This window comes from Lissotriton helveticus, chromosome 2_2, assembly GCF_964261635.1.
Source record: "Lissotriton helveticus chromosome 2_2, aLisHel1.1, whole genome shotgun sequence".
NCBI lineage: Eukaryota > Metazoa > Chordata > Amphibia > Caudata > Salamandridae > Lissotriton > Lissotriton helveticus.
This window is the reverse complement of record NC_136060.1, coordinates 12,430,511-12,453,864: the sequence shown is the minus strand read 5'-3', so window position 1 is coordinate 12,453,864 and position 23,354 is coordinate 12,430,511.

Sequence of the window (23,354 nt, the reverse complement as noted above, 5' to 3'; positions counted from 1 at the left end):
TCATGGCACATACTTGGCTTTGTTACAGTGTGATGTCATGTAAAAGAATCTCTATATCTAATGCTCGCAGAGCAGCTTAAGTCAGTTGGAGGAGCAACTGTTGATGGCTGCATGACGTTACTTGTGTGGCAGCTCTGTAGGTGATTAAAAAGTGTGAAAACTTACCTAAACGGCGTCGCTTGTTCTTCATTGGAGAAGGGTTCACCAAAGAATTTATGTGTGCATACATGGCCATTTTCTGTACAAGGAAGTCATAGACAAATGGGATATAGTCTAATGGCTAAGCAGGTAATCTTGCACCAGGAGAAACTAAATTTGAATCTCAGCCTTAGCACTTCATTGACAAGTTGCTTGAGGACAGTGAGGGTGGGGTGCAGACACTAACCGCACCAGGGGCAAACAGGTTAGTTAGAGACAGAAATCCCAACACCCACCCTTGGCTAGGGCAAGTAATAGAATATTCAACAACCCTTGTTCTTGAGGAAGGTGGTAGGGAAGGATCCCTACCTCTGCCCCTCTTCTCAGCGAGGCATAAAATTTTAAAAATCCCCCACTTGCAAATTACCTCTGCTGCCGTTAAACAACAAGGAAAACGGTGAAACAAACCCCCTTGCACAGTTGGACATGGAAGTAGGCAAGGGGTATTTAGGCTAACCACTTTACTTCAGGCCATTGTGTGCATTGTCTGTATCCTGAACTTCTCAGTCACCAATAATTGTTTTCATTAGTGTTAGTCCAGTTATTTTTAGTATAGTTTTTATTAAGCCTGGTCTAATATTTAAATTGAAACAATTCAAGTTCACAACAGCCAGAATGTATTAGGTCATCACAAGAAAGTCCTGGACTGCAAGATTGTCCATAATGACCTTGAGGGAGGGGGTCAACCTATGGTGTTTTTGAGCATCAGGGCAATTTGTGACCTTTTCTACAGTTCGATTTTGTAGATCCCCTCTCTTTTGATCAAGTTATGTTCAGGGGCATAAAAAGCCCCTTCATCCTTAGACAATGCCAGAAGGCATTACAAAAAAGTGAAAGCCCCTTACCATCGTCTTAGGTAACGTGGGTGAGCTTGTTCTCAAAGGGGCTGGGGCCAACTGTCCCTCCCAACCTATTTGTAAGGTCAGGAAGAATGACTTTTTGTACAAACTGGTCTGACAGACTTTGAATATGAGTAGCCCCTTTGCTCCTGGCCTTGCTATGGTGAAGGTAATTCATTATTCTTGCCTAGGCCTGTGTGATAGGCAGAGAGAAGATCTGCATGAATGGGCTGGCCTGCAGTGTCTTGTTATACACAGTTTTGCATTGGCTCTATCACTCAGCTTTCTTTTATTCCCCAATATAGCAATCATTCAGGAAGAGAAAAAAAACAGATATACTTATTATGTATTGTTTTTATTTTTTGTTGTTCATGATGGATTATCTGTATCAATTTAGGCACCATGAACATTTTATGAAATATGAAGTACTGAACATGAGCTCCATTTTGCTTATGTCTTTGGAACTGCTTGAAGAAACTGTACAAAACTGATAAATGGCAATAAATGATAGAAAGGCCACTGTGCCATTGCAATGTGGTTAAGTTTTGGGCAGCAATTTGAGATTTTTGAAAATTTGTTATTGGAATGTAATTGAAAATGTGAAAACTATCAAGTTTTCCGGAACCCCTTATAGCTTTTGGACCATTTGACAATATGCACCACATTTGGCATGGAGCATTCTTGTGTTTTTAATGCTCTTTTCCAGAAAGTTATTAAGGGTGTAAAATGGAATTTCCAAAAGACTGGTATGACCAGGGTAGTACTGCAGTCTCTTGCAGCCCCTGCGGCATAGGGGTGCCCCCACTCATTCAGGGGGCCCCATTCATCCATGAGGCCAATGACTATCTATAAGATATGGGAGACGTAAGGTTCAACATGAAATTCTGCAGGGGGCCCCCAACATTTTGTGTTACACAGCTGGGTATGACAATCATGGATCACTGACTAAATATCGAGGGACAAAATATAGACTACCCAAATATAGATTCCAAAATATCGACATACAAAATATCGAATTCCTATCTCCAAACAGGTAAGTACCAAAATATCGACCCCAAAATATAATTTATATATATATACATTTAAAAAAAATCGAATTTCTTAAAATTAATGTAAAAAGAAAAAAAAATCTAAAATATACTTAAAAATACTTAAATTACCTTAAAATTATTAAATAACTAATTTAACTTACATAAAAAAATACAATCATATCTGTTAAAACATATATATATATATATATATTAAAATAATATTAATAAAAAACACACAATATTATTACCGTAGGATAGCGGAGGTGTAAAAATTACTATTCCCACTCCTGGAAGTGCAACAGTAGGGAAAGCGTTGGATAGCGTAGGGGTAAAAATTACTATTCCCACTCCAAAGAGTGCAACAGTAGGGAAAGCGTTGGATAGCGTAGGGGTAAAAATTACTATTCCCACTCCAGAGAGTGCAACAGTAGGGAAAGCGTTGGATAGCGTAGGGGTAAAAATTACTATTCCCACTCCAGAGGGTGCAACAGTAGGGAAAGCGTTGGATAGCAAAGGAGTAAAAATTAAAATTCCCACTCCAGAGAGTGCAACAGTAGGGAAAGCGTTGGATAGCGTAGGGGTAAAAATTACTATTCCCACTCCAGAGAGTGCAACAGTAGGGAAAGCGTTGGATAGCGCAGGGGTCAAAATTACTATTCCCACTCCAGAGAGTGCAACAGTAGAGAAAGCGTTGGATAGCGTAGGGGTAAAAATTACTATTCCTACTCCACACAGTGCAACAGTGGGGAAAGTGTTGGATAGCGTAGGAGTAAGAATTACTATTCCCACACCAGAGAGTGCAACAGTAGGGAAAGCGTTGGATAGCGTAGGGGTAAAAATTACTATTCCCACTCCAGAGAGTGCAACAGTAGGGAAAGCGTTGGATAGCGTAGGGGTAAAAATTACTATTCCTACTCCAGAGAGTGCAACAGTAGGGAAAACGTTGGATAGCGTAGGGGGAAAAATTACTATTCCCACTCCAGAGAGTGCAACAGTAGGGAAAGCGTTGGATAGCGTAGGGGTAAAAATTACTATTCCCACTCCAGAGAGTGCAACAGTAGGGAAAACGTTTGATAGCGTAGGGGTAAAAATTACTATTCTCACTCCAAAGAGTGCAACAGTAGGGAAAGCGTTGGATAGCGTAGGGGTAAAATTTACTATTCCCACTCCAGAGAGTGCAACAGTAGGTAAAGCGTTGGATAGCGTAGGGGTAAAAATTACTATTCCCACTCCAGAGAGTGCAACAGTAGGGAAAGCGTTGGATAGCGTAGGGGTAAAAATTACCATTCCGACTCCAGAGAGTGCAACAGTAGGGAAAACATTGGATAGCGTATTGGTAAAAATTACTATTCCCACTCCAGAGAGTGCAACAGTAGGGAAAGCGTTGGATAGGGTAGGGGTAAAAATTACTATTCCCATTCCAGAGAGTGCAACAGTAGAGCAAGCGTTGGATAGCGTACGGGTAAAAATTACTATTCCCACTCCAGAGAGTGCAACAGTAGGGAAAGCGTTGGATAGCGTAGGGGTAAAAATTACTATTCCCACTCCAGAGAGTGCAACAGTAGGGAAAGCGTTGGATAGCGTAGAGGTAAAAATTACTATTCCCACTCCAGAGAGTGCAACAGTAGGGAAAGCGTTGGATAGCGTAGGGGTAAAACTTACCATTCCCACTCCAGAGAGTGCAACAGTAGAGAAAGCGTTGGATAGCGTAGGGGTAAAAATTACTATTCCTATTCCAGAGAGTGCAACAGTAGGGAAAGCGTTGGATAGCATAGGGGTAAATTTTACTATTCCCACTCTAGTGAAAATAAATTAATATAATTCACATAATCATCAATTAATCAATTAATACAAATTAATAATCAATTAAGAATTAATTAATTACCAATTAAAAATGAATTAACGATGTATTAAAAATAAATACCAATTAATGAATTAACATATTTAATTAATTATAATTAAATTACTTCCCACCCTATTCCCCTATAAACCCACAACCCGCTACAGTAAATAAATTAATTTAATTTACATAATTATCAATTAATCAATTAATAAAAAATAATTATCAATTAAGATTTAATTAATTACCAATTAAAAATTAATTAACAATTTATTCTAAATAAATACCAATTAATTAATTAACATATTTAATTAATTATAATTAAATTACTTCCCACCCTATTCCCCTATAAACCCACAACCCGCTACAGTAAATAAATTAATTTAATTTACATAATTATCTATTAATCAATTAATAAAAAATAATTATCAATTAAGATTTAATTAATTACCAATTAAAAATTAATTAACAATTTATTCTAAATAAATACCAATTAATTAATTAACATATTTAATTAAGTATAATTAAATTACTTCCCACCCTATTCCCCTATAGACCCACAACCCGCTACAGAATTAAATTACACAATAATTAAATAACATAAATTAATTACTTAAAATATATTAAAAATTTGATATTTTTAATAAACTATATTATGTACTTCAATATTTTGACTGTCTATCTTTTTAAAATCGATATTACATTACTTACCGTAAAAACGATTTTTTGGATGTCTATATTCTGTCCATTCGATATTTTGTCCATTCTATATTTTGGACTCGATATTTTGGTTTGTCTATATTTTGGATTCGATATTTTGACCATTTACCGACAATCATAGATATACACATCTGAACCTAAGTAATATGATATACTTCTCTAAAGGTCTCTAAAGGCCAAAAGGTCTACCTCAAGGTGTTTGCCAAGAAAACTGAAAAGGACTGTGTGAGAACTGGATCTCTGTAGGCATTTGGTCCATCAACTGACACAAAGATCCTTTCAATTGGCAGACATGGATTCTAAAATGTTCTCCCATACAGTAAGTAATGTAATGTAATGTAAACTCACACTTATATAGCGCTACTATCGCTCCATGGAGTAAGTGCTGCAGCAGTTGCTGCCTAATGAACCTCCTTCTGCTTGCCAGGCTGAATCTAGGACAAACCTCTCACTTATCTCACCCAGGGGGGTGTGGCTAGTGAGGCATGGTTGCAGTGGCATAACTCGACCCTTTGAAACAGAAGCTGGCCCATGCAAGAACACTGGACAACATGCCCCTGGTGCCAGGGATACAGAGCGAGGCTTGCCTCATTTGATGAGAACAGGGTCACGGAAACCGCCCTGAATGCCCAACCACTGAACTGAGGGTCTCAGATAGACAGTCACTGCCTGGCCCCTGGGGAGTAGAACTATTGGACACAGAGTAATGGTGGTGGAAACTGGGGCTCCTGCTGCGTCACCCCTCCCCCGGCTCAGCAGAGGTGAACCTGCCAGATACCACCGGGAGATACAGGTGTGATGAATAAGAGAACCTACACAACACCTCAAGGAGGCCAGTGACTGATTCTCATCTCCTACTCAGTAATGGACTATGCCTGGAGAGATTGTCAGAGTCAAAGGTAGGCCAGCTATATGAGAGAGATGACAACAGATCAGATTGGAGAGTGGAGTACGCTATCGCATGATGCACATTAGACATTGGCCTCAAGAATGGTGAGGACAGACGAGGGGTGCGCGTGTCAGGTAGCAGTGGTTTGAGTAATAAAAGCAGGGCGTAACCCTGTGCGAAAACTGCAGCCATGTGGTGGAGATCCTGATGGTACCTACCTCACAATGAGATGGCAAGGCTAACTGAGTAATCTGACATCCTGCCGACAGTACCTACGGATCAGAGGAGGACAGTAGTTTTCATACCCCAGTAAAGGGAAAGAAGAGAGGATGATGCGTAACAAACCTGCACAGCTACCAAGGGGAGAGGAGGCACAGGGAGCACTGGGAGCGCTTGCTCAGCAAACCTGGTCAGCAGTGGTGAAAGGGCTGGAATTTCACACGGTGGTCATCCTAGCAGCTATTAAAGACACTAAAGAGGTAGTGGAGAAGAAGATTAAAACAGTAGCTCATGATATAAACCTCATGAGGGAAGATCATAGGAAACTGAGTCGCAGAAACTTGACCAACAGTTCTAGACCCTGGTGATTGTGTTTCACAGCTTGAAAAAGAATTGTCACTGCTGCGGAGGAAGGTTAGTGATGCAGAGGGTCGCTCACGGAGAAATAACACCAGTGTGGTGGGTCTCTCGGAAATAGCTGAGGGCCCATCCATGGAATTGTTTTCGGACGTTTTGCATGCTACAGTGGTCCTCCAAAGGAAACCCTCTAAATTTTTACATGTTGGAGCGGGCACACTGTGCACCAGGCAATGTGCCACATCCGGGGGCACCTCCCATGGCAGTGGTGGCAGGACTCCTGAACTACAGAGACAGCGATGAGATCCCGCAGAGAGCTTGAACACACCAGACTTGGGAGTTAGAGGGGGCCCTGATTACTCTTTATCCAGGCTATACTACAGTGGTGCAAAAACAGAGAGAGACATTTCTGGTACTTAAGAGACACCTACAGACCTTAGATGTACATTTTGTGTTGATTTTCCTAGCCAGGCTCTGCATCATACTAGAGGGCGAAATGTACTTATTCTCTTCCCTGGTGGAGATCTGGGAGACACTCTTGCACGGCTGCTTCGGAATCTGGAGGCGAATGTTGGACACCGGGGAGCGCTCCTTCTCCCCTTGACGGGTAGAGCAGCACTGTTCAGAACAGCTAATTATAAACTTTGGATGGTCCAACATGCAGCAGCCAGAGTAGTGCTACCGCTCCCTAAATGGAACTCTGCATCAGCCACATTAAAAAGACTCAATTGGCTACCTATACATAAAGGAATCTTGTTTGGGAAACTGTTGCTGGTTTTTAGAGCCTAAAAGGCCACAGGCCCTGAATATCTTCTGGCCAGGTTCATCCACCACAAGGACCTGAGAACACTGAGATCCTTGAGTGCAAATCTGTTGATGCCCTCGCCCTTCAGATTATAAATTTGAGGCGGAAAATCCTGCATGGTAACAGGCACCAAAGCGTGGAACTAACTGCCAATGCATTTCAGATTCATAAGTACGGAAGATACTTTAAAAAAGTCTCTGAAGATGTGGCTTTCCCAGAGCCTCTGATGCTCTCCGTCATGCTCTCATCTAAATTGTTTCCATTCAGGCCTCAGACTAGGTTCACACTGCTGTTTGGTAGAGCACCACGATGCTCATTTCCGAGTGACAGTGCGCTTTAGAAATACCCCATTCTGGTGGCACTGCCTCTCTTTGCTTGTATACTACAGACTAGCTCCCATAAAGCCCTATCTTGGCTAAGATCCTTTCTAATCGATAAGAGACAAACTGCTGTTTTAGGAGAATTTATTTCTAAAGAAAAATGGATCACTATGGGCGTACTGCAGGGATGATCCCACAGCCCTCCTCTTTTTAATATCTAGCTTTCAACAGCGATTAACTGGATGTTTCACCAGCCCATATCGGCTAATCTCCCACATGCACTGGGGGGGGACTTTGCCCCCCAGAGTACATTGTGAGTAGCCTCCTGCTTCCTGCTGTGCAGGGAGCTTTTGCCAGTGGTTATTTGACTGCTTCACCTGCCCAAATCAGTGAATCACCTGTACATGCTAGGGTGGGACTTTGTCCCCCAGCATGCATTGTGAGCAGGAGAGGTGTCTAAAGTCTAATTCTTGGCTTCTAGCTTCCCACTGCAGGGGATGTGGATGGGGCGCACCCAGGCTCATGCACGAGCTAAGACCGGGCCAACCTTATTTCTACAGAACCTGGGCTGCGCTTACTCTCTTGGGCTGATGGTTATTGTGCCCTCGACTGAATTAAACTGACTTACCTGGCACTTTGTTCTCAACTAAATAAAGTTGGTGGAGTGCCGATTCTCACTTGCAAATGAAGACTTAGACACTTTGCCACTTTCAAAACCATCCAGATCATCCTTCATGAGGAGCGATGATCCTTCCATATCTATGGCGCAAGGTGAGGGTCATCAATGTTAATAGCGGCTCTGCACGAAATGGTCTAGTGGATGGGGCTGTTCCTGCTAATTGTTCTAGTAATGGCTCTGTAAGCTAAGTTTGCACACCTGAATCTGATCACTTAGTGAAGCGAAGGAAAAGGATATAGAAATTAAAAACATCCAAACCTAAACAAACCTCAGTGTCACTATGACTCAATGACTTCACCACCTCGCGCCCCTGAGAACTGACACTGGGATGGCTTGAGTACGAGCTTTCGCAAACTTTTGGACAACAAACTGCACCCCGTCTATGATCGGCTAGCTGTCATCAAAGCTAATTCAAGTCTACTAATAAAACCAGGAGAAGGCAGCCTTTCTCTTTATAAAAGCCACATTTACCTGTTGCAGCTGTTGCTAATCCACAAGCTGTCAGCGCAGCAAAAGCCAAGCGACTTCCATCTGACATAAGGTGTGTTCAGAGGTGGTGCTAACACTGCAACCTTGATCTCGCCCACGGTTTCAGGAGTGGACAACAACTTGTGGCACGGGGTGTTGGGATTCAGGCTCTCCCTGGCAGACATCCTGAAAGTCAACGGCTAAAGCCAGCTACCCTCCCTGTGATTGATCTCAACTCAGGATCCTGTTCCTATGCAATTATTCTAGCTAATGTTCATAGTCTCTTAACTGACTCACCTGATTTAATGTGGCTCTTAAGAACAAAGTAACCCATTGGATGAACAACATGATGAGTCACCAGTGGGACTTCTATAATGAGATTCTCTATGTAGGGCAGGTGGGGGCATAGGCCACTTGGAGAGGCAATTCCCATGAGACACCATAATCATTAATGTTTGTAACCCTGCAGTTGCAGGGGAATTATTGGCCTTAGCAAGAGCTATTATGGTCAAACAAATTATTCCAGTTCATCCTCAAGGGCAATAGGGCCATCCCTAAAATCAACAGGCAACAATTTCACTCCTACATACAAAAACAGCCCTTATGGCACACTACACATCACGTCAATATTTCTTGGGCCCCACTTTTTCTATTGTAGAGGGGAAGGGTCTAGTCTCTACTCATGAACCCTTCCATGTGTATATTTAAAAACAGATACAGGTCCAATGCTCAAAAGTGCTTCTCACATGTGTTAAAAAGGGCCTCATGTAAGCAACCACCAATGAGTGATTGGCTGGTTCTCAGCCGGGAGATTTGAATGTGCAACATGCCGAGCAAGGCAGTGAGATATTTGGAAGCCTGGGTGATTTGATGCCACTGTTGAATCTTGAATTAAGGAAGAGGTGTGGTACCCTAATTCAAACCGGAAGGGTAGAGAGGTTCTTCCACTTACTGGAAGAGGTACTGGAGGGATAGGTCTTCCCTGTCTAATACAGGCAAACAAAAAAGTATCCGACCTTGTTATTTGAAATGTTAGGCACTACTCCCATCAGGTGGTATCCCGTCCGCTTATGGGCGCATTATATATTAAAAAGGAATTGCTTCCTTCCCCGCCCATGAGCGGATGGTGTACCACCTAATGAGAATGGTGCCCGACATTTCAAATAACAAGGTGGGTTACTTATTTGTTTGCCAGTATGAGACAGGGAGGACGTATCTCTCCAGTACCTCTTCCAGTAAGTGGAAGAACCTTTCTACTCTTCCGGCTTGGATTAGGATACTACCCCTCTTCCTTATGTCAAGATTTAACAGTATTAGTACAGTGCGCAGCTGTAGGGTGAGCACAGGAAAATTCCATTTGAACCCCGGTAAATTAGGACTCCTTGCTACCTGCACTACCTATATATACATACACTCACTGAGCATTCAACATGACTGAACTATTTGGGATTGGTTATTCTGACGAAATGGCATCAGCAATCTTGGCAGCACCGTCCCTGCTACCAGACATATATCACCCAGTGCCTCAACCAATCACAGAATTGAAATGAACTTAAAGACTTAAAAAGAAACCAGATAAAAATCCTACTTCACGGATCTATGATGACAGAATATTTACGTGGCAGTGCAACCCCAACAGGATTTCTGGTTAATAATAAGCACAGAATCTTTTTGGAGGATCCTATATTTAAAAAGGAATGTCCATTGATAGCATAGACATGCACATGGGACTGGTTAATTTTAATCATTAATACAGCTAAACGACTGTCGGACATCCTGCTCATGAAAATCAAAACGATGGAGGATATATTAAACATGCAAACTAACGTAACAGTGTTTTAAAAGAAACTTGAAGAAATCAACCAAGAGATTGTTGTGCAAAAGGATTACCTGATGCAAAGTAAGATCAATAAATAATAGAAAGACCTCAAGAAATTCTCACATGAGAAAGTGTATCCATATATTAGAGATGACTATAGGAAACAACAAGACTCAGATACAGGTCAGCATACAGGAGTGACTCAGGCTCCTCTCACTCAGAGCAGGATGATTGGTCCAGTGATAATTCATCCAAGAGCTGGAGAGGGAAACCGAGACGTCCGAGAGGAACGGGGTTTAATCCTGCATTCCCCCCTCCCCAGATGTTCGCATGGCCCGGACCGTATGGCCCACACAGTTCCAAGGACCCTCTCAATTCAGGAACATGCCATATTACCAATCTAATCAGAATCAACAGTTTTTTTGGCATGGGGTGAAAGAAGAGGAAGACGGGACAGACGGAACAACAGAAGAGTCCAATGGGATGACACAACAACACGCGGGCCTGAGCTTCCTGTAGACTTGGTGGTCAATCTTACGAATGAGAACCTCACTCCAGACAAATTGGCTGTTCTCAACAAAGGATTCGGGTTTGTCCCCACAGCCCAGATTGACGAATTCAAATCACGATGTGAATTGAGTGTATTCTTTAGGAAAATCCAAGTAAAAACATATTTTGAGGGGAAGCCTCAGCTGGAAGCTGACAACGGCCGCACCACTATGTGGAAGAATTCTACCTTTAACCCCCCACCATCTATGATACCACCAGAAGTAATTGCATTCAAAGAAGCGGTCATTAATGAGGTGGAACAACTACAACCCAGGAGAGACGCCTTTAATAACCTCAACAGAAGAGAACTAGAGGCACTGAGATCACTGAGCAAAATGACTAATCTTGTGATTAAATGAGCGGATAAAGGCGGAGCCATTGTGATTCAAGACCAATTCAGCTACAGGGGTGCATGCCTAACTTTACTTTCAGATGAAAGACACTGCAAAAAACGTCCAAATGACCCTACGCCACATCTACAGAAGAAGATCTCTGAAATCATGAAACAAGTACAGGAAAGGAACAAGATATCTAAACATGAAAGGGAATTCCTCAATACAGCTGAACCCAGAACACCACTGTTTTACACCATTCCCAAGATCCATAAGTGCAGACATATCGTATCTGGGATAGGATTGATCCTATAACCTCTTTCCCAATACACTGATTGGTTTTTACGACCACTGGTCACACAGATCAGATCATACGTGAGAGACACCAAACACCTTCTCAACATCCTAGCTGATTTGGAGTATGATCCCACACAAGAGATGATATGTCTGATGTGGAAGCCTTGTACACCAGTATTCCACAGGAGGAGAGCCTACGCGTTCTTGAAAACACACTGCGCATGCAGGACTGGCCCGGGCAAGCACTGATTCAATGAATTATGACATTCATGCACATGGCCTTGACTGAGAACTTCTTCAGATTCGAAGACCAACTTTACATACAGAAGCATTGGACTTCCATGGGCAGCGCTTTTGCCCCCAGTATTGCATGTCTGTATATGAGCCAACTGGAAGAACAGATTTGTACCAATAATACATACACTGACAAAGTCCGGAGCGGTTTGAGATACATAGTTGATATCCTGATAATATGGCAATGGAGATCAAAAGAGCACTGAGGCATTTGAAGATTGGATGAACCAACTGAACCCCTTCCTACGCTTCACCATGTCCACCCACAACACGAAAGTATCATTCCTTGATGTCAACATCACAAACAAAGGTGGAGAACTGGAGAGCGCTCTCCATACCAAACCAACAGACCGAAACAGCCTGTTCCACTTCACCAGTGCACATCCATGCTCCCAGAGAGAGAATCTCCCAGTGGGACAGTACCTTACAATCCATAGAAATTGTTCGGACTTAGGAAGCTATAAAGAAGAAGCGGACAAGCTTACCAAAAACCTGCAGGAGAAGGCCTATCCTAAAAGGATAATAGAACAAGCCCGAAAAAGATCTCGCAACACTCCCCGCTATGCCTTACTTGAGACCACTATGAAAAAATAAACCAACTCACTGATATGTGTTGCCACCTTTAACTCATCATAAAATATACTCAAGAAGATTATAAATAACAAGTGGCACATACTGACGACTAACCAACTAAAGTTTGAAAAACCCCTGTTCTCTTTTAAACACAACAGGAGCCTTAGGAATACCCTGGTCAATACTGATAATTGGAAACCCCAACAAAAGGCAGAAAAATGACCCTGTGGAATCAACCACAGATGACGGGGCATTTTCCATGTGGCTCGTGTATTGTATGCCAATTCACAGCCCAGACCACCCATATTGACCTAGGCCTTCCCCAGACATGGGAACAACGACACCACACAAACTGTAATACTGAAAATGTCATCCATATGACATGATGTTAGAACTGGGGGTCTCTAGTTAGCAGAGGTAGGTACCACTGTCCAAATACGGACCCTTGCTTCTAGTCATGGTATGGAGGATACACTCTTTAGATAACCCCTGCTCACGCCCTTGGTAGCTTGGCACAAGCAGTCAGACTCAAAGGCAATGTGTAAAGTATTTGTACCTTTTTGTGTGAATATAATACCCAGGCAAATCTGTAATAAACACTAGCACATGAACAATGGCATTTGCCAAATAAGGAAAAAATAAATAAAAGAAATAAAAGTGATCAACAAACGTTTTTGCACATTGGATACATTTTAATTATTACTACACAACATAATTCAATGATAAAAAAGTTTTTGTACATTAATGTACATACATGATAAAATATTTCAGCATTCTAGCATATGCATAAGTTCAGACATTTATCAAATATATTTAGACTGTAAGTAAAAGATGGTTTCCTGTCTACGCGTTTCGACACAGGTGTGTCTTCCTCAGGACTGTACCATCGTATTTCTGTAAAACATATTTAAAATTGTTTTTACAAATTTATGTTTAGAGTGCAAAAAACAGTTTGTAATTTTAATTTATATCATTACATGTACAAGGCTAGTGTTTTTCACATATTGGATAATACCGCTACACAATGATATACAGATTTGCCAAAGAGAAAAGGAAAGGAAACATCATTTGTACATATATACACATATCTATATACAGGTCTATACACACCTATTTACATAATTACACCATATCTGTGAATACCTAATGTTTTCACAATAAGCATTATATCTTGCAATCCTCATATTAAGCAGAATATTATTTTTTCGAAACCAACGTACTTAAGGCTAGACATATAGTACGTAAAGAAAAAGACGTATAGGTAGAAGAGACGTGAATAACAAGAGACGTATATAGTGGTTTTTGAATACCTAGGCCAGACATTTAGACTGATTCCTCTTGGAGTGCACATGGTTTGCATTGTATGATTAATTTGAATTATTTTATATTGCAAGAATCTATGTAGAATAGTTTACAATTAATTCTGCATTTCATTTTAATAGTTACTTACCTAGATGGACTAGTAATAACAGTTAACATCAAATACTGGTATAGAGAGCGATTGTGCTGTTATACAAATCGGAGCAGATGATTAAAAATCCTTAAAATGGATAAAGAGTATTAAACTAATACTCTTTATCCATTTTCAGGATTTTTTCTACATAGATTCTTGCAATATAAAATAAATGTCTGGCCTAGGTATTCAAAAACCACTATATACGTCTCTTGTTATTCACGTCTCTTCTACCTATACGTCTTTTTCTTTACGTACTATATGTCTAGCCTTAAGTACGTTGGTTTCGAAAAAATAATATTCTGCTTAATATGAGGATTGCAAGATATAATGCTTATTGTGAAAACATTAGGTATTCACAGATATGGTGTAATTATGTAAATAGGTGTGTATAGACCTGTATATAGATATGTGTATATATGTACAAATGATGTTTCCTTTCCTTTTCTCTTTGGCAAATCTGTATATCATTGTGTAGCGGTATTATCCAATATGTGAAAAACACTAGCCTTGTACATGTAATGATATAAATTAAAATTACAAACTGTTTTTTGCACTGTAAACATAAATTTGTAAAAACAATTTTAAATATGTTTTACAGAAATACGATGGTACAGTCCTGAGGAAGACACACCTGTGTCGAAACGCGTAGACAGGAAACCATCTTTTACTTACAGTCTAAATATATTTGATAAATGTCTGAACTCATGCATATGCTAGAATGCTGAAATATTTTATCATGTATGTACATTAATGTACAAAAACTTTTTTATCATTGAATTATGTTGTGTAGTAATAATTAAAATGTATCCAATGTGCAAAAACGTTTGTTGATCACTTTTATTTCTTTTATTTATTTTTTCCTTATTTGGCAAATGCCATTGTTCATGTGCTAGTGTTTATTAGAGATTTGCCTGGGTATTATATTCACACAAATTGTTTGCCCTGACCCAGGAAGTTGATCCATATCAGGGGGTCCTTGTTTTGTTTACACAGAGTAAAGTATTTGTACCAACACTCTCAGTAACACAGTGAAAACACCACAAATGGACTCCACAACAGTTTAGAAAAATAGAAGTATTTAATCTAAATCCAGACAAGACCAAAATGACAAAAATCCAACATACACAGTTCAAGAATATGGTTTCAAAAGAGTTCTTAAGGTTGCCAGGTCTAACACATGACCCTGCAAGAGCCGACATATCAGAATGACTACCAGGAAAGTCAAAACACGCATAAGTGAGCATAGAAGCACTATACCTAGGGCTATAACAGCAACCAAACTCACACCCCATTAGTTTGAAATGAGACATTTAGATCACGGTCTCCAATGGACGGAGATTGGGAAACTCAAGGGGGATATTGGTGTGTCCCAAAGATTACAAGAGAAGGAACAATGGTGGATGTACAGATTCATATACAAGGACTTCATGATTCCATTCCATGTGGACAATTAACTCACAAATAAACTATACCCGCAATGGAAGGAAGTACTATTCAGGGAACTTTTTCAATTTTTCTTACGGGCTTGGGAAACTTGACATCCAGAAGCAGCACCCATAATGTAGAAGCTGTTAGTTATATCCATTACTTAGGTGGTGAACCACTATGTACACATAAGAATCATTGACAGGTATCTCTATCAAGTCTACTTTTGAGATACATTAGTTGTAAAAAGGCATGCATAAGCATAGCTAATGTTATAACATGGCCCATGTATAACTAGCAAGTATTTGTCTGACTGACCCGATATATGCATGAGACACAATGGTCGTGAAAATGCGCCTATAAGCATAGCTAATGTGGTAAAATGGGTTATGTTTAACTAGCAAATATTTTTGACCAAATATATACGTAAGGTCTGAAGCATCTGCTTAAGATCGCTATCAATGTGAGATGAAGACATGCGGGCAAAACTAACATTCCAAACTACAACTTCCATTTATTCTCAAGAGTTTGTAGTCTGCCACCCCTGACCGCATAGATAACGTCATATGGCGTTACAGGTGCAAAGCTCCACCTGTAACCAACCAGGAAATGCTTGGACAAACACACACATAAAGACGCGTTCCCGGTATACAGGTTTCCAGAAAGGTGGAATACTCAGAGCCTGGAAGGTGAATAATCGGGGCAGGATACTTGACAATGTAAGTGGAGCGGGTGTGGTTGTAAATACGCTTGACATGTTCGGGGGTACTTCGGTACATGTTCCTCGGAGACCGGTGAAAACACTACTCTCTCCTTTTCTCTCCTTGTCACGTGCTGCCAGTGTATGTCTGTAGGGTTACCCCTCACTCCGCATTTCCTTGAGGAACGATAAGTCCACCACAGAAGGTTAAGGACGCATGGAACATTATACTGATAACAATATATCAAATATGATAGGCGATATTGCTATGAGTGTCAAAACAACCGGGTATATTATTTTAATGGTGCATGATGGCATGGAGGGGGTGTACAGAGAGTACACCTTTACGCCTATTTTCACCGAGTGTGTAGTAATGTGCAAATGACACTGCCACTCACATGGGGGTGTCTGGGGAGTCCAGATACCCAGTAAGTTCTCTAAAAGTTTGAGTACACTATGCACGATGCATGAACGAGCCCTGAGTCTTCCACACATACTGATCACATAAATAACATGAGCGTAGCCTGAGTATACACATCAACTTAAATGAACAAACACAATGCCACTATAAATTTGAAATCTGAGTGGAATATAATATATTTCGCAAGTCGAGCGATGTGTATGAAAGTTGTGTTATGGTTGTGGCAGGGATATTTTTCGTATGCAAAACAAAGGATGGGACCTACAAAACTATTAATGTTTCTTTGTGAACTTTGGCCAGAATGTTACCTTACCTCTCAGCCCAGATATTGAATAGGGAATGGATGGGCAGAGATTCTGCTAATAAACAGATTGCTATGCACAGGAAATAACTTCCCTTTTTTCTATCATCACTAACTAATTTTTTTAAATGCTGAACATTGGTCTCTAAGTTTTAAACCTGTTTTTACTTCAATTCTATAGGTCATTGAGTGGAAACTTCTCCTTATACTTCTGCTGTGGTCTGCCATTGGAGTTGCCCTGGTAGTCACATGGTAACTACATCATATGCTAAGTGATATTCTTGGTTGGGTGATAGGATGCTATATCCTGTTAATATAAACCTACCCTTTGGTTTTATGCTTTGCATTCTCTGTACTACATGCTGTCCCCTTATATTTCTTTCAGTCTAAAGATCGGTTGCATTTTACCAGTGGAAAGGGGTCCCCATGCCCTGATAGAATTGCTAAAAAGAGAAGTGGCAATGAAACATGTTAGTCGTTCAGCTTAAAATGGTCTAAACGTGGTATGTTTTTTAATTATGAGTACAGCACTATAAAATAAAGACAAATGCAATATGCTCCATTTTTAAGCGTTGATGGTAACAGTCTTCTTCTCTCTAGACGGGGGGTCTATAGGGAACATATACGTTTAGATGTACACTTAACATTATTTAGTGTACAGACACAGATTTATTTATTGGTGTTAGTTCCTTTTCAGGAAAGGGCCACTGGTGAGAGAGTAAGCAAGTTGACAAGAGCCTGCCAATACCTCCTTGGTGGTTGCTTACTTGAGGCACTTCTTGGACACACACTTTTTTAACACATCTGAGAAGGACCTTTGAGCATAGGACCTGTATGTGTTTTTATATATACATGGGAGGGTTCATAAGTAGAGACTAGATCCTTCCCCACTAAAATAGAAGAAGTGGGGCTCAAGAAATATTGATATGATATGCAGTGTGCAATAAGGGATTTTTTGTATATGTACTGTTGAGTGGAGGGCGACCTTTTTTTGCCATGTTTCCCTCTAATGCTCCTTCATGATGAAGACCAATTTCACTCCTACATCCACCTTCAAAATAGATTTCAGACCCTCACAGGTCTGGATGATAATGAATGACATTCTGAAATGAAGGATGTTTGCTCTGAAGACACTACCCTGAGGGTGATTTGCTGCTATTTGATTGTGCACCTTCCTTCATGAGGACGTCAATTTCGGGCGCTCCATGTTTAACCATTGGCTCTTACACCCCCCATGATGAAATATGATGTCCTAATCTTGGATGTGCGTGGGGTTTCCATGGATGTGAGAGGGGTGGGCCAGATGTACCAACGGATGATGGTCTGAATGGACTGAGCTTTCCACAGTTGATGTTGATGAGAGCAATAATGTCCCCTAGGTGAGATTACGGTTTACTCCTTTTTATAATGTTTCCAGGGAAAGTATGTGCATGGACGTGGCTGGGGATGAACTGTCGATCCTTGCAGAGGGGGCTCACCCAACTACAATCCTTAGGGTGATATCCCAGAATATAGCTGGTCAATCATCCAAGTTGTCCTGTCCTGAGTGGTGCACCTTTATTGATACTTAGTCTAAACTAATTGGCATGGAGGTCTTAGCCCACCAGGATAGCAACCACAATGTGTGTGGTCTAGAACTTAGCAGCCATATTTCAACTGCACAGACAGATAATACTTAGACCTTTGACAGAAGGTTAATGGTAGCTCACAATAGATGAATTGTAAGATAGAATGCATTACTTGTTTCTAGGGAATCGATCGCCTCAGTTTATAAAGTGGTCATTGATGTGATAGGAGAGCCGATGTTAATATTAAATATGTCCATGGACTACAGTGTGACACTGCCCAAGTACTGTAATATCCACGCCCAAATGCAAATTATTCTAAGGCGTCACTTTTTAACACAGGCTAGCCAATCAGCTAGGAGGCGCAGTACCCCAACCCGGTACAATACAAGATGCAGTGAGAGTGCTAATAAGTGCAATCAAATCAAGCAATAGATTAGCAATCCAAACATCCAGAGGGCCATATAAAGAAGCTATACAGGCTGCCAAGAGAGTGGGAAATCAGGAAAAGGCTCTTGCTCATTTTGGACCATAATTGCAAATGATTTGCATGATGAGCTTATTATTGTTGAAAAGCATATTACAATGATGGAATGGGTTGCACATTTCTAAAATCTATATTCTCTTGAGGGGCAGCTTGAACATCCTGAGCCAGACACCTGTGATGTATATGCAGTCAGCTATGATGGTCCATAGCCCATCACCAGAATATCTGCTCTAGCATGTGGCCAGTTTATTCAATGCTATATTGAAAGGTGCCCCTATGCCACCAACTTGGACTGGAGCCAGATCGTCTCCATTTTCAAGAAGGGGTCCAGCGATATCTCTTCCAGCTACAGGCAGATAAGCCGAATTAACTGCGCCCAAAAACATTTCTCTAGGGTCATCTTTAGCAGACTCCAAGACTGGGAGACTGCTTCAGGCATATTGACCCCACCACAAGCAGTCTTTAGAAAGTGTACCAGTACAATGGACCAGGTCTTTCGCCTTCACGTATTATACTGTAAGATTGTACAGCTGTGGGTGGGTGACGTTACGTGGTGTTTGTTGATCTTAGGTCAGCATTCAACCTCATTCCCCAACTTAAATTGTGGAAAACTTTGGTGGAAATTGGGGCTCCCGCTTTACCTCTTGAATATGATCATTAGGCTTCATGACAATAACTGCGCACAAGACAGATGTGGACATATCTGGGAGCTGAGTAATAGATTCCCTGGTAAACAGGGGAGTCAGGAAGGGGTGTGTCCCACATTATTCTCGTTGTTCATAAATGATTTGGTAAAGTATGTAGATCATAGTAAGTCTGACGCCCCCTGCCTTGCAAACATCAAAGTTCCCACCCTGATGTTTGCAGGCAATACGTTACTCCTCTCCAAATCCGCCATCGGCCTGCAAAACATTCTCAATAGTTTCAATAGTTTATGCAAAACGAGACCTCTAGATATTAAACTCGCAAAAAATAAGTACAATGTTTTCAAAACTTTCAAATCCAGCACTGAGAGGGAGTTCTTTGGAGTGAGTCCACACCTTTTAATACTTAGGCATAATCCTGACTGATCACCTCAAATTTCAGACCCACATTGCTTGGGCGGTCTAAAATCTGAACAAACCGTTGGGGGGCTGTTAAAGACACTTAGGACCTTCCAATATTACCAGTTTCCCCGGCTCTGTTGGCCTATAAATACCAGTCGTTGAGATCCTCTTTGTATGGATTTGAGCATTGGGATACAGGGAAGTACCCTGCTTGATTGGCATGGAGAACCGCAACTGGTTGGCCTGCCAATAAGTACACCGCTGCTCCCCTTGCGGATGGATCTGGGGCTCAAAAATGTCTTTGACATAGCAAGGTTGCGGCCCCTTCTGTTCTGGAGGAGGCAATGCACATTTATCCCAAAAAGTTGTACTTTGTTAACAAGTGCCTTTTGTCAACAGAAGCTAGAATTTGATGTAAAACTGTGATGTGCAAGCATTCACTACACTGGGATCTAATGGCTAATAAAATGTTGAAGTTTTGATTAGCATTATTGAAGAGGGTGCTGATTAAATAAAGGGCAATGTTGAAGCTATGGAGGATTGGTTTTAGCTGCCATTATCTACATGCACTCCTTTATGACCAAGTGGGAGAGGGGAAGTCAGACTGAGTATAGGCCTCCATTTTGGTTGAAGAGGGTCTTCCTAGACAGGAGTAAAGTGACATCCACAAAATAATACTGCATACTTCCCTCCCACACCAAGAGGTCCTTTTTTGGCTGTGGCTTACCTTTTAATGTTAAACTTCATCTATTGGTCATTGCAATAAAAGGTTCGCACCTCTTAGGTTCTGTGCTAAACATAAAATCACCTAAACATATAAAGTATGCATACACCAAAATGTACACTGCTTTTTTCCAATGGGAACGAGTTATTACATCAACACTATTCATTAAATGATACCCAATGATGGTTCTAGGACCTTTTAATGGACTGTCTCCTTAAAAACTGGTCTTCAAGTAAAACAGGATTGATAAACCTGGGTTCAACAGCCCTCTCCTCTCAACATTATGGCTGATAGCCTCAGATAACTCAATAAGGCTGTTGAAAGAGAAGGATGGCATAGATCAAGGGGATAATAGAGGAATCTCTTCTTGAAACACTGTTACACAACGCAGAACAGGAAACTATGGTCATCTTGTGTTATAGGTATTGTATTGACTCTCCATTTAAGTTTTCCTTTTTAACTTAGCTTCTCTTTTTAAGATGATGGTTTGAACATGTTTTTAACTAACACAAGGTAATGCCACACGTGCATCTATTTTTGGTAGGTATTGCTCTTCTGTAGTATTCACTGTTAGTTCCAGGGACACATATACTACAACGCGATGTCCTTGTTTTATTATGTGTTCATAGGAGACAGCTCTTTTTGTCCATGCTAAGTAAAGATGTTTACCTGCGTCTCTAGCAGAGTCAGATAAGTCCAGCGTATTATTATTTGAACCGTGTTTGTGTTGAAGTCGGAGAGAGGCACGCCACACCGAAGTTATCATGAATGCTGCAGAGAGCTGTGAATTAGATGCAGCCCTACAGGCCCCACATATATCCTAAAAAGGAAGATAACTGTGCAAGCAGAGACATGTGCAGGCTTGCACGTTCAGACAGAAAGCATTTGTTAATGCACTGAGGTCAGCTTCCTGAGACGTCACACACCAAGGTATGGGGTTAGATCCTTCCAACTGGGTGTGGCAGAAGGGTACTCCCATAACACTCTCACTATTGTAGGACTAATAGATATAGATAGGAGTCATATTAAGAAGAATGAACATGGTTGAATTCTTTGCATTTTTCACCATTCTAATAACTCTTACAACAATGATGTGCTTCATCTGTCTAAAAATCACAGTTCATGCTTTGCTTACAAGGATGAGATCTTTTCAATAAACAGTTGGAAATGGATTATCATTTCTTTTCTTAGTATGACTTTGGGCATGCAAAAGTGACATATGAAAGGATTAGATGTGTTTCCACTAATTCTTTGGGAATCAGAGTGGTCATGTTCGAAGTAGTCAACAGCATTTACTACTCTGGAGGTTTAGGAGTTTAGATGGCTTACCAAAATTTGCTGATGACACGAGTAGACTAATTCTCTATATTGTGAAATGTTGCCGAGCTAATACTGAGTTCCGCTAAATTTAGACACACGTTTGCTAGTGTATTATCTGTGCATATGACCATAGCTGAATGATGAATCTGTACAGAAAAAAAGGAATGATTTGCCATACATCCATCAGTTCTCTTTAACAGAATTACTGATTCCTTTCTGCCCAAGATCAGAGACCTTTAGCTGCTTTCCCCATCGGTCATATCCCATCTCAGACCTTTTGCATCTGTTATTAAAATGACTGGATTTGGGAAGGAAAACATAGTTCCTGCTCCCAGAGTAAATGGAGGTAACCACCAATGAGGATGAATGAGTGTCTAATGTGAGATTGGAATGATAACTTTGTGTGCAGATGATGGTGACTAATGATGACTAATGTTGCAGCATATGAAGATCTTGGCCAGGTACTTCTGAGCCTAAGCAATTACAAACAGGGATTGTGCCTAAAAAGTACACAAAGCAGCCAAAGGAAAAATTCAAGATATCAAAGGAAACAAGTGACATTTTATGTTTTAATTCAATAAACATATTTCCATATCATTAAACCCATTCCCTGGTGGAGATCTCCTTAAGCATTAGTCGTTCTAGATGTTGCATCATCTTATCCTTCTTGATATCATTGGAGAAACCTTTCCCAAGTCTGCCCTTAATCATGCTCCTTTGTATTCCAGAACTTGGGAAAGATGTAAAGGAGGTTTGTAATGTTTGATTAAAAATCCAAATTCTAGAATCCCTAGATTGATACTTTGGAGACTGTGACTGAGCCCTTGTTGGAGATTTGTGGAGAAGTGTGGCTCACTGGTTAGAGGAGGCAGACCTGGAAGCAGAGGTCAGCCCGGGACCAGGGTTCAATTCCCGGCTCGGCGGGGTATTGAGTCCTAAAATGTCCATGGACTCGACAATTCTCGCTCCGGTGCCTACTCGATTCATGGGTTCACACTCTGCGACTCTGGGCAATAGCTTGCTTAATCTCCACAACGGCCCCTCGCGGTGGGATGCCTGGCTTTCACCTTGCGGATACCCTGCTGGGGTTATCTCACAGGGGAATACCAGGACGGGTTCCCTAAGCAAGCGCTTAGAAACCGCTTGGTGATTTGCGCTATATAAATTCCTGTACATTTACATGTACATTTACATTTAGAGGAATATTGATCCCTCTGTTGTGTTGAATAGCCATGGCCATTGCTAGGAACTTGGCAGGAACTCTTATTTATTTATTTATTTATTATTATTTTTTTACATTTGTATGGCGTGCAGCTACCCAACAAGGGTTTCCCGGCGCCGATGGCAGACTGAAGCGATTGAAGAAAGGTGATCATATGACAAGGAGTTTATTTCTGGAAGAGCCAGGTCTTCAGGTGCTTTCTAAAACTGACATAACTGTCTTTTTTGCGGATGTGGAGAGGGAGTTTGTTCCAGAGAGTGGGCCCTAGGACAGAGAAGGATCTTCCTCCCATTCTCGCGAGTTTGAACCTCGGGGTCGCAAAATTTGCAGAATATTGAGAGCGCAATGCTCTTGCCGGAATGTAGGGGGTTGCCAGGGCTTGTAGATATTTACGTGCGGTGCCGGATTTGATCCTAAACATATAGCTCAGGGCTTTGAACCTGATGCGGCTCTCTACC